At 40.7% G+C, this 12,924-nt stretch overlaps 1 long non-coding RNA gene across 3 annotated transcripts in view; it reads right to left on the bottom strand.

Moving 5' to 3' along the window:
• Positions 1 to 12,924, bottom strand: part of LOC117873254 — a 322,619-nt gene that overhangs the window by 210,418 nt on the left and 99,277 nt on the right. For all 3 annotated transcript variants that reach the window (XR_004644680.1, XR_004644679.1, XR_004644681.1), the window contains exon 3: positions 702 to 781. This is a non-coding gene — a long non-coding RNA (uncharacterized LOC117873254). The remainder of the gene's footprint in view (positions 1 to 701; positions 782 to 12,924) is intronic.

Genomic DNA, 12,924 nt, shown 5'->3' with positions numbered 1-12,924 from the left:
TCCCTCTCTTCCTCTTCGGCGGCACCTCAAAGAGGAAGAGAGGGACTGAGGGACTTGCCGCCGAAGACCCGGACATGCCGTCTCTTTCCATTGGCCACCCCAAGCACCTGCTTCCTTCGCTGGTGCCTGGAGCCGGCCCTGCAGAAAGAGAGGCACTAAATATGCTGTAGTTCCCCCAGTTAGTTCATCCATTCACCTGCACTAGCATTTTCAAAAAATACAGCCACTTATCTGGTCTTTCAACTGAAGGACTGGTGTTTATGACCCCAACTACCTATATGAAAGAACTGGAAAAATATTCAGTAAAGGGACAAATTCCACTACATTTCTGTGCACACCCAGACAGGGTCGGCAAAGCAGAGCTTTCTGCAGCAGATCTGGCTGAAGCAACTAGATTCAATTTGGGCAGGTGGGCTGACAAAAAGAAGATAAAACAGACTAACTGGTAAATCCTTCAGTTGTTAATTTGCTGTATCATATGTTGTCAGAGTCACCACATTTTTTAAAAAAATTTCTCACTGATTTAAATAGAGACATATGTAAAGAGCAAGAGATGGAACTTTTTGATATTTTCACTGGCATTTTGTTGCTGTAACATAAATACTACTACTATTGGAATATATCCAGAAAAAAATGGAAGGCAAAGGTGTGGGGAAAATTAATGAACCACCACACTAAAAAGCATATTGCCAGTTTCCTACCTGGAGAATATTCATCAATCCTTGCTGTCCTGTGACAATGCTTCAGCAACCAGGCGAAAGAAAGAGATATGGCCAATTCCCTGTACATTTAAAAGAGAAACATAGGCATGTTATACTATGCAAAACCACAAAACTAACTTTCAATAGGACACCAATAAACTGATACAGAAAAATAAAGACTTGCCAAAACTGGTTCATATGTTTCCATTGAAATTATTCTTTTGGGATGGCTTGGTGTTGTATAGCTAATTAAGTATTTTATTGCACAAATTCAGACAGAATTGTGGTGTATTAATGAGATCAGGGTGACTTCATTTTGGATAGAAAGCTCAGGGCAAAACAAATGCAAAACAAATCAGAACGATAAATAATAATTAAAGCAGAAACCAGCAATGAATTCACCAGATATATCTGCTATGAAATGGAATAAAAATAAAAGCCATCTAAGTTTAAAGATCTGTCTCCTATGCTGTGCCCAGAGAGATGCTTGTTCTTGTTCGTTTACACTGAAAGCAGAAAAAACAGCTTTACAGTTCTCATAGGAGAAGGAAGAATGGTTTGCAAATGGTTCTAGAGAGAGAGAGAATGACTTGTTTATTCTAAATGTGAAACATATGGTTTTTCTCAAAGCTTTGTTCTATTTTTAATTTCAGTTGGAAAGCTCTATCTTCCTAAACTGTCTTTGTATAAAAAATATTTTTGAATTTTGAACACAACATTCTCCAGATTTATGTTCTGGATATAATATTATCACACAAATAAGACAAGCTTCTGCAACTCAGAAAAGTGACAACACAGCAGAAGTTATTTTTCTAATCAAGTATTAAATTGGTAAAACTACTCAGATTCTCTACTGTGTTAATGTTAGATACATCTCCTTGATTACTAGAGAGTAACCATGCAGTAAGCTATTAAATTAACCTTGCAGATTCAATGCAATGCAAACCTCTTCAATATTTGCTAGCATGTCTCCTTAAACCTTGTGGGCAAATCATGCTTTCTAGGGCACCGAAAAGGTACTACTGCATAATATACTTGGGAGGCTGATTTTATGAACACCGGTGCATATTTTATTTTAAATAAAACCCATATCACACATTTCCCCCCCCTTATGTATATCACAGAATTATCGTGGACTAAGGTGAGAGACAATTTCTCACAGGAGGTCCTATCCAATTTCCTAGCAATCTGTAACACATGGAGGAGTGTTCTGTCACTGTGATACAGCTACCTTAGTTGTCAGTCTCACCCTAAATAGAGATAGCAAAGCATCATTCCCTGTACAATCTAAGGGATGTGGCTGCATTGCTCTCAATTTTATTTCTGTGTTAGTAAGAAATGAAGCATATGAAATCCACTCACAAATATCTGGCTCTCTTTTATAAAGCTTACAACACCACCTCTGATACCAGCACGCTTAAGAATATTTTCATTTAAGGTTGAGGTTTTAACTCCCTCTGACCAAAGCAAGAACGTTTAGAGTTGTAACTATTCTTAACAGACATCATGGGCAGCGGGTATAATATGCTGCCAACCCACTGCCGAACACCTCGGGGACCTTCAGGGGCAGAAGAAGCTGGCACTTGGGGCGCTAGCGGCTCAGGCCTGGCGGGGGGGGGGGGGGCGCGGCTTGTCGGGGGCGGCCTTCAGGGCCAGGAGGGGCTGGCAGCTCGAGGGGCCAGCCTGGCGCTAGGGGGGCTGGCGGCTCGTCCAGGCAGTTGCAGCCAGCAGCTCGTTACCTTGCTACAGTTTCAAGCTCAACAGCGTGAAAAATCACCTCTGGTGCTCTTCCCAAATTTGGAGACTCCAGGAACACAAAGTCCAAGGATAGTGACCACAGACACAATCACAAGTACAAACTCTTTTTCTGTACTACAAGTTTTATTAAAGCAATAAGTAATATTACAATTACCCATTCATACAGAAATCCTACAAAAACCCATGCAATGACTAATACTGTAGACTTATTCACATCCTCAGAAGATATTCTAGGTTCTGATGGATCTCTCAGATGATCATCAGTAGAGGGATGGTTCCTGCTGGGGTTTCCTGTGGGGTCTTGACTTTTACCCAACCAGGGAACCTCTTTTATATTGTTCTTCTCATCTCATCTAATACATATGCATGAGGGGTTTCAACCCTCTTTTCCTTATTTGTACTTCCACAGTCCATGAATATTGGGTTGCCCCCTTTTTCATAGGTTGTTTCTTAGTTCCTTGTGTTCTTATTAGCATCTATGCACAACATGTACTCTGCGGTCAGGAAGGACATTCCATGATGTCACAATCAGGTGTCTTGTGATCTTGGACAATAAATCGCAGTTTATTAGGTTATGTTTCCATAACATTATTTTACAGTAATGTGCCAACAGGCAACCTTGTGACCTTACTGCCATAGGGTTATTCCTAGGTCACCCACTCATGTCAAGCATTTTAAAGCCTATGGCCTAGTCTGGCTAAGGTAAAAATTTTACAGGCTTCAGTCTTTGCATTTCAGGTCATGCTTGTTTATATTTATTTACACACACACACACACACACACACACACACACACACACACACACACACACACAGTTACTTTACCAGACCTCTGTGACTTCTTTGGCTTCAGCCAGGGCTGTGAGTGGGCCCCCCCCCCCCCAGCTCTGCTCATCCCTGCAATTCGGGCTGTGAGCTGTGCTGACCCACAGCCAGGGCTGTGCTATTGGAATTTTCTATCTTTTGACTGCTTGGTTACTCATACCAAACAATGCATTCACAGTAGTTTTAGGCATTTAACTTCCTGCTTTGTTTTTTCTGCGAATAAGGGGAAGAAGTATTAGTATATGCACTGCCTCCTGACTTTACCTCAACTGTACCTTAACCAAGCAGTCCTATATCCAGAAGGACTTAAGTGAGGCCTCCTTAGCTCAGTAGTTGTTAACTGAGCACAGGCCAAGGCTGAACGTTCACTGCAAGATCACTGTGATTGTACATTTTTCATCACTGTCCACATATCTTAATCCCAGAAAGGAAAATCCTGAAGGACCATTTTCTCAATCTCCTTTATAGCATATTTGCACGACTTAGGTGGTATAGAAGAACCATAACCCAGATGCAAATGACTAGCAGAGAATGCCCCGTTGAAGGGAACTCCCTATTGCTACTTCCTCTGCTTCCCGCTCTGGGCAAAAGAAGTGAGTTGGTGAAGGGGCAGAGTGTTTGGGGGTGATTTTTTTTTCCATTTGTTTGGTTTTTTAGGAGCTTCAGAGAAGAACTCTGCCAAGTCAATCCTCCACTTTTGCAGGGTCCATTAAGGACGCTCTGACACTTGCAGAATTTACAAGCTACTCTGGAGTACCTCTGACAGAGCTGATGGACGAGAAGATCCGAGATTTGGAGATGCAGGTAGACTCTGTGATTGAGTTTCGAAGGGGACTCAAGCAGATGGAGAGAAGGCAAGAGAAGACTAAAAGGAAAACTCAAGTCTCACAGATGCAAGCTAGACTGGAGAACATTGGAGGGTAGACTGCTGGGTAAGGAAAGTGGCCAGTGGAGGCATGTGACTACAAGAACCAGACAGAGGAAAAAGACCAGCTTGTGAAGGAGAAATAGAGCTCAGGAACAGATTTGCTGAGTTTGAAAATGAAGAAGGGGCATAGCAACCAGTAACAGAAGGTGGGAGGGCAAGGAGGAAGAGGAGTCACTAGTCCTACAAGAAGGGAAGAGATATCAATGGAAATAGCCAGAGTTTGAAGCCCCAGGACAGAGGATGACTCTCATAAGATTGAAAGGGAGAACAAAAGACAAGAGGACTTGCTGCAACACCAGGAAGAGGCAAGTCAACGTAAATGCTGATTCCCTACAAAGAAAAATGGACAGGCCTCTGTCACAGAGCAGAACAGAATGGTGCACTATCTTCTGGGAGCAAAGATACAGGCTGTGGACCTTAGGCCAAAGACAATCCTGATGGATGCAGGAAAGAATCCACTGATTGTCCTTCACGTGGGAACAAATGATATTGCTAGATTCTGGCTGAAATGCGTCAAGGGAGATTATGCCAGGCTGGGGGAGACATTAAGGAAACGGAGGCTCAGGTGATCTTCAGTGGGATTCTATCTGTCCCTAGAGAAGGAGAATAAAGACAAGACAAGATGATTATCAACAGATGGCTCAGGCAGTAGTGCTATACGGAAAGCTTTGGGATGTTCAACAACTGGGAGTCACATTCATGGACAGAGGACTGTTCTCATGAGATGAGAGGGAAATAGACTTCTGGGATGGAGGTTGGCACCACTGATTAAAAGAGCTTCAAAACTAGGAATTCAGAGAAGGCAGTTGAAGACGGTTAGAAGATGCTCATGTAATCTCCACTGCTGATTCTAATATTGATCAGGAAGAAAATCAAAAAAGAGGATACAGCAATGAAGAAAGGAACAGCAGTGGATAGGAGACTGGACATCAAGAGGAAATATAACGCCAATACCAGTAAAAAGCAACAGATGGTCCTGTGGCACCTTTAAGACTAACAGAAGTATTGGAGCATAAGCTTTCGTGGGCGAATGCCCACTTCATCAGACGCAAGTAATGGAAATTTCCAGAGGCAGGTATAAATCACAGGACCTAACCAGATCAGCTACATCATCACCGGTTCATTCACCTGCACGTCCACCAATGTTATATATGCCATCATGTGTAGGCAATGCCCCTCTGCTATGTACATTGGCCAAACTGGACTGTCACTACACAAGAGGATAAATGGACACAAGTCAGATATCAGGAATGGCAATATACAAAAACCTGTAGGAGAACACTTCAACCTCCCTGGCCACACAATAGCAGATGTAAAGGTAGCCATCTTACAGCAAAGAAACTTCAGGACCAGACTCCAAAGAGAAATTGCTGAGCTCCATTCATTTGCAAATTTGACACTATCAGATCAGGATTAAACAAAGACTGTGAATGGCTATCCAACTACAAAAGCAGTTTCTCCTCCCTTGGTGTTCACACCTCAACTGCTAGCAGAGTACCTCACCCTCCCTGATTGAACTAACCTCGTTATCTCCATACTGATTTATACCTGCCTCTGGAAATTTCCATTACTTGCGTCTGATGAAGTGGGCATTCACCCACGAAAGCTTATGCTCCAATACTTCTGTTAGTCTTAAAGGTGCCACAGGACCCTCTGTTGCTTTTTACAGATTCAGACTAACACGGCTACCCCTCTGATACTTGATACCAATACCAGTGACGCTAACAGAGAGGTAGGTGACACTGGCAGTAGAATGACTGTACCTAGTCGGATGAGAATCTTGGCGAAGCCAAGCAGAAACAACTAAGATGTGTGTACACCAATCCAAGGAGCTTGGGTAACAAAATGGAGGAACTAGAACTACTGGTTCAGGAAGTGAAACCAGATATTATAGGACTAACAGAAACATGGTGGACTAGTACAGGTATTGAAAGGCTTGTGCTGTTCGGGAAAGACAAATAAAGGTAAAGGTGGTGGAGTAGCATTATATGTTAATAAGGTAATCTGAAAAGAAATTAGAAGTGAGGGAATTGATAAAACAGAGTTTGTTTGGGTCAAAATCACTTTGGGAAAGAAAGCTACCAAGCGCTCCTCTGGGATAGTGCTTGGAGTATGCTACAGATCACAAGATCCAATTTGGATATGGTTAGAGACTGGATATTTTTAATGAAATAAACACCGGCAATTCTCTGATTATGGGAGACTTGAATTTCCCAGAGATAGATTGGAGGACAAGAGTTACTAATAATGGTAGGGCCCAGATTTTCCTGGATGTGATAGCTGACAGATTTCTTCACTAAATAGTCACCAAACCAACAAGAGGAGATGCCCATTTTCAATTTAGTATTGGTAAGTAGTGAGGACCTCATAGAAGAGCTGGTTGTAGAGGACAAGCTTGGTTCCAGGGATAGTGAGCCAATTCAGTTTAAGCTAAATGAAAGGATAAACAAAAATAGGTCTGCAACTAAGGTCCTTGATTTAAAAAATGCAAGCTTAGAAAATTAAGCAAATTAATTAGCGAAGTGGACTGGACTGAAAAACTCAAGGAGCTGAATGTGGAGGAGGCTTGGAGTTACTTTAAGTCAAAGTTGCAGAAACGATCTGAAGCCTGCATCTCAAGCAAGGAGGAAAAATTCATAGGGAAGGGTTGCAGACCAAACTGGATAAGCAAGCATCTCAACAGGTGATTAAGAGAAAGTAGAATATCTACAAGAATGGAATACAGGATGGATCAGCAAGGAAAGCTACTTCTTGGAGGTCAAAAAGTGTAGGGAAAAAGTAAACTGCCAAATGCCAAGCAGAGTTGGACCTTGCAAAGGAAAGTAAAATCAATAGTAAAAGGTTCTATAGCAATATAAACAAAATGAAAACAAGGCAAGAAGTGGAACCGCTAAGAACTGAGGATGGGGTGGAGATTAAAGATAATCTAGGCCTGGCCCAACACCTGAACAACTACTTTGCCTCAGTTTTTAATAAGGGTAATGAGGAGCTTAGAGGTAGTGGCAGGACAGTTAAGTGAAATGAGGATATGGAAACCAAAATTACCTCATCAAAGGTGGAAGTCAAACTCAAACAGCTTAATGGGACCCAATTGGGGGGGGGGGGGGAATCTCCATCCAAGAATATTAAAGGAACTGGCACATGAAATTGCAAGATCAATACAGATTCATTAAAAATCCTGGCTAAACTCAGAGGTCGTATCCTATGACTGCAGAATTGCTAATATAGTAACTATTTTTAAGAAAGGGGCAAAAGTTACCCAGGAAACTACAGGCCTGTTAGTTTGACTTAAATTGTATGGAAGGCTTTGGAACAAATTTTGAAAGAAAAAATAGTTAAGGACATAGAGGGAAATGATAATTGGGATAAAATACAGCATGTTTTTACAAAAGGTAGACCTTGCCAGACCACCCTGATCTCTTTCTTTCAGAAGATAAGGGATGTTTTAGACAAAGGAAATGCAGTAGATCTAATCTATCTGGATTTCAGTAAGTACAATTCCACATGGGAAATTAATAAAATTGGAAAAGATGGGGATTAATATGAGAATTGTAAGGTGAATAAGGAACTAGTTAAGGGGAGACTATAGCAGATAATACTGAAAGCTGAACTGTCAAGCTGGAGGGAGGTTACTAGTGAAGCTCCTCAGAGATCGGGCTTGGGACCAATCTTATTTAACATTTTCATTTATGACCTTGGCACAAAAAGTGGGAGTGTGCTAATAAAATTTGCAGATGACACAAAGTTGGGGAGGTATAGCCATAGAGGAAGATTGGAGTATTATACAAGAAGATTTAAATTATCTTGAAAACTGCAGTTAATAGAAATGGGATGAAATTTAATAGTGCAAACTCATGCATTTAGGGACTAACAACAAGTTGGAAGTGACAGAGGAGGAGAAAGACCTGGGTGTATTGGTTGATCACAGGAGGACTATGAACCACCAATGTGATGCAGCTGTGAAAAAGGCTAATGCAATCCTAGGATGCATCAGGCGAGGTATTTTCAGTAGAGTCAGAAGTGCTAATGTCATTATACAAGGCACTGGTGAGCTCTCATCTGGAATACTGTGTCCAATTTTGGTCTCCCATGTTTAAGAAAGATTAATTCAAATTGGAACAGGTGCAGGGAAGGGCTACTAGAATGATCAGAGAAATGGAAATCCTACCTTATAAGAGGAGATTTAAGGAGCTTGGCTTGTTTAGCCTAACCAAAAGACAACTGATGAGAGATAGGATTGCTCTGTATAAATACATCAGAGGGATACATACCAGGGAGGGAGAAGAGTTATTTAAGTTAAGCGCCAATGAGGACACAAGAACAAATGGATATAAACTGGCCATCAACAAGTTTAGGCTTGAAATAAGACAAAGGTTTCTCACAATCAGAGGAGTGTAGCTCTGGAACAGCCTTCCAAGGGTGCAGTGGGGGGCAAAAAAACCTAACTGGCTTCAAGACTGAGCTTGATAAGTTTATGGAAGAGACTGCCTACAATGGCATGTGGCCCATCTGCAACTACTAGTAGCAAACATCCCCAGTGATGGGGACACTAGATGGGGAGGGCTCTGAGTTACTACAGAGCATTCTTTGCCAGGTGTCTGGCTGGTGAGTTTTACCAATATGCTCAGGGTCTGACTGACCACCATATTAGGGGTTGGGAAGGAATTTTCCCATGGGTCAGATTGGCAGAGACCTTGGGAGAGTTTCACTTTCTGCATCATGAGGAATGGGTCACTTGAAGGTTTACACTAGAGTAAATGGTGGATTCTCTGTAACTTGAATTCTTTAAATTATGATTTGAGGACTTCAGTAACTCAGTCAGATGTTATGGGTCTATTACAGGAGTGGGTGGGTAAGGTTCTGTGGCCTGCACATTGCAGGCCAGACTAGATGATCACGATGGTCCCATCTGGCCTTAAAGTCAATAAGCCCTAAGTAACACTATAGATCCCCGGTTCTCAGGCCCAGCTCCACCATAGCCCACACCCTGATGTCCCTTCTCCCCCCTCCACCCCAACCTTCCCTGCCCTAAGCAGAGTTCTGGTGCGGGAGAGAATCTGCCTCATTGTTTCAGGCTGTCTGGGGACACTTAGTTCTCATAGTCTCATCACAAGGATTAACTTCATCACCATGTATGCTAGAAAATTTAAAAAAATAATAATGATGATGATATGAAAGTTTAGTTTGAGGAGCACAAGATGGCATCCTGCGGGAAAAGTAGTCTTACCCAGCTGCTGTGAATTGTCCCTGTTCAGTCCGACTGTATTTTCAAAGGGAAGAAAGAGTCTTTATGAAATTATTTAAACCATAAGATTTTCTGATATATACTTGTGCTTGTAATAATGAAATGAAGGACATTGCCTGCAAATGATTTTTTTTTTTTAACTCTCTTATGCCTGGATTCAAAGCTATACTATATGACCCACTAATATAACACAGCAAGATCTCCAGACTCAGGTTCAAAGAATTCATTTTACAAAATAGAAGCCAATCACTGTAAAGTTATTTTTCCTGTATGCCTCAAGAGCAACATCAGCTGTGAGATGAAGAGACCACCTCTCATGGAGAGAGAACAGACAAAATCAGTCATTGAATTTTCAGGGCTTTGGAGCAAAGCCCGGAGCTGGAGTGCAGAGCAGTAGGTTTTTGCCCAGAGCTGGAGTGGAGCCGTAGCGGAGCAATTCAAAAATTTGATTGCTCCAAATCCCTGGAATTTCTTAGTTCATTCCTGGACCCCTGCTAAGCAAATACTGCAAATAAAGCCAAGATCTAGCTGCTGGGCTCAGTTTATGAAATAACAAAAGGAACAACTTGAAATCATCTAATATTTCTCTTAGGACCTTATTTGCATGAGGTTTTCCTAGAGGTGAACGGTCTGAGCTAGAGCTACAAAAGCACCTGAATCACACCAGTTTATATGTAGAATGGCATGAAACCAAAACATATAACCAAGCCCTCATTAAAAGAAAAGAAAATGGCAAAGCCTTATATGAAGAAAGTTTCCATGGCATATTAAGCTCATTTAAAATAATTATAACTTTATTACGCATCTGTCAAACCCACAAAGCAAAGAATTCAGAGCTAAAGTTGAAAATCTGGACTCAAGCTCTGGACCAAATTCATCCCTGATATAAGCCTATTAAAGACAGGAGTTAAGATAGGAATTAATTTGGGGTTTTCTGCTTAATGCAATCCAGTTCTCTTCTGCCCTGTACCTTGCGTAGTCATTTACACATTTGCAAAGTTAGTACAAAGTCGCTAGCAGTAACTCACTATTAAATCAGAATTCCCCATTCATTTAAACCTGTGATAGAATTTTATACTCACTTTTCACATGTGTAAATAACTACACAAGGTATAAGGAAGCAGAGAATCAGGACTACTGAAGTGCCATACTTGAGTTTTGCACAATTTGTTTTAAAAAAGGTACACTGAAAAGGTACATTTAAAAATGGTAAATCTGAAACAAAGCAGTGGTGAATCACGTTGTATGTATGAAAGGTCACTCAATAGCCTGAATCACATGAAGAACTTATAAGAGAGCAAGTTAAAGCATGAGTCACTAACGATACTCAGGCTAAACTGTGGCTCTTCTAGTTTTTATGGATTTAGGTCAAAGACTTCAAAAACTATTTTTATAGATTAATTTCTATAGGTATTTTTCATTAGTATTAAAAAAGAAAATTCCTCAAACAGTGCTCCAACATAACTAGCCTCTTAAAAACTCCTTAGATAAATATTTACTTGACGATTCAGATTAATGTCTTTTGGCAAAGTATGTAGCGACTTTTAAAGCTTGCATTATTAACCAGATCACATCTGTATGTATTCAGGGGCTTTTCAATAAAGTATGTATTTGACCCATCAATCTGATTAGTAATATAAAAATGCACACCCACATAAATGTACACCCACTTATTTTTAGATTATATTGAAATGTGTAGTTCTATTTCTCTCATCACTGAGCATCATTGCCAATTTTCAGACATTAATATCTTTTCAACTCATTGTTTCTCTAACTTAAGAATCAAAAGGACAGATCCTAATTGAATGCAAAAATTCAAGGGAGTGTGTTAAAAGAAGGGGATTTGAGCACAGAGAACTTCTGAAGTCATGGAACTTCTAGTTCCTGCCCTTCTAACAACTTTTAAAATGCTGACACCTACTTAAATTTTAAGAAAAGGACTGAGATTCACTACACACTTGTAAGTTTCACATTAGAGCACATTACAGCTAAATTAGAGCCCCTTTGGGGGAAAAAAGTTTCCTAATGGAAACTCTGACAAACCTTTAGCTGTACCAGCATGAACAGGGCACTACTAAAATTGTAGAATCCGTACCAGTCTCAAAATAGAGGGATTTGGGTAATCCATGATCTTTAGTGTCAAAATGATGCCACAAATTTCAATTAAACTAATCCTATTTAGATCTAACATTGTTATCCTTCTGAAATGAAAATACATTTAATTCAATCATAACAATGATACGCATTCTCCCTCTGCCATTTCAGTACTCATTTATTGAGCCCTTTTAGCTCAACCAGAATATGGGGGAGGTAATTTGACTGGGATGGTTACTTCTGTTGCCAACTCCCTCTCCCCTCCCCCCACATACCTATAAAGGACATGTTGCCCTAAATGAGGATAATCATTTCTGCATAGTTGCTGTCAGCACTGTGTTCCCAAAGAAAGACTCAACTTTGAGAGATTCTGGTCAGTGTCACAGCTAAACCTGACTGAAGAGGCAGAAAGGCATAGCGGATAGAGCACTGGACTGGAACTCAGCTGGTTAATATCACTCTCTCACACAAAAGGAATCCATATGCAATGTGGGGAAAATCCTGTTCTGTCTCTGTGCGTTCCCCTATTGCTATTCTGCTGTATGAGTAGGGGGAGGTTTTCAGAGAGAAGGCCAACAGTTACATACCTCCTTTGTTGCCGTGGACAGGGTGCGCAGGGACAGGGGTTCTGTAGCTACAGAGATATTTTCATTCACCCCTATAACTAAGTTGCTTGTAAGGGCTATTTTATAAATATCTTTTTGTAAATCTGAAAGAAAAGTAGTATTGTACACATTAGATGGGCATTTTTACATGCATCTCCACTATCACCAGAAAAAGACAAATTGTGCAGTATCTGCTTCAATATTTCTCTTCTGCAAAATAAATTTACATGAAGTTTTTCCAACAAACCTAATCCCTCAGAGTGAACAAATACCCAAAATGGGGACCCAACAATAAATCAACACGGTACTTAGTCTTCAGAGACTATTATAAAACTAGTAAAATTTTCCCTTTTCTCCATAGCTATTTTCTAGAGATGGGCACTTTGCATGTTAAAAAATGGTCAGTTTTAAAAGAGGAAAAATAAATAGACTTCATTAGAGTTGATGGTTAGAGTTCACTAGCCCATTTTCACTTGTGGCACCCTTTGGAACAAGGCACTTTATGACGACAGATTTTATCTGCACAAATCTAACAAAAAATATTTTGTGCAGAACTGATCAAATGTGAAAAGTACTAAATTTTCTCTGGAGCCAAGGCTACAATCATTTCTGGCTTGGCAAAAAAGGACCTGAAACTCAAGCAAGTCCCTCACCAAATTCTTCAGATCCCTGACATTGTATTCCCAAGTCTGAAAGGTCACAATGGTCATCTCCACTTCTTCCCCTCGCTGTCATGAAGACAATCACTTCCACAGGATCTATCCACGAG

Source organism: Trachemys scripta, chromosome 2 (genome assembly GCF_013100865.1).
Source record: "Trachemys scripta elegans isolate TJP31775 chromosome 2, CAS_Tse_1.0, whole genome shotgun sequence".
Lineage (NCBI taxonomy): Eukaryota > Metazoa > Chordata > Testudines > Emydidae > Trachemys > Trachemys scripta.
This window is presented reverse-complemented; position numbering and strand designations above follow the sequence as displayed.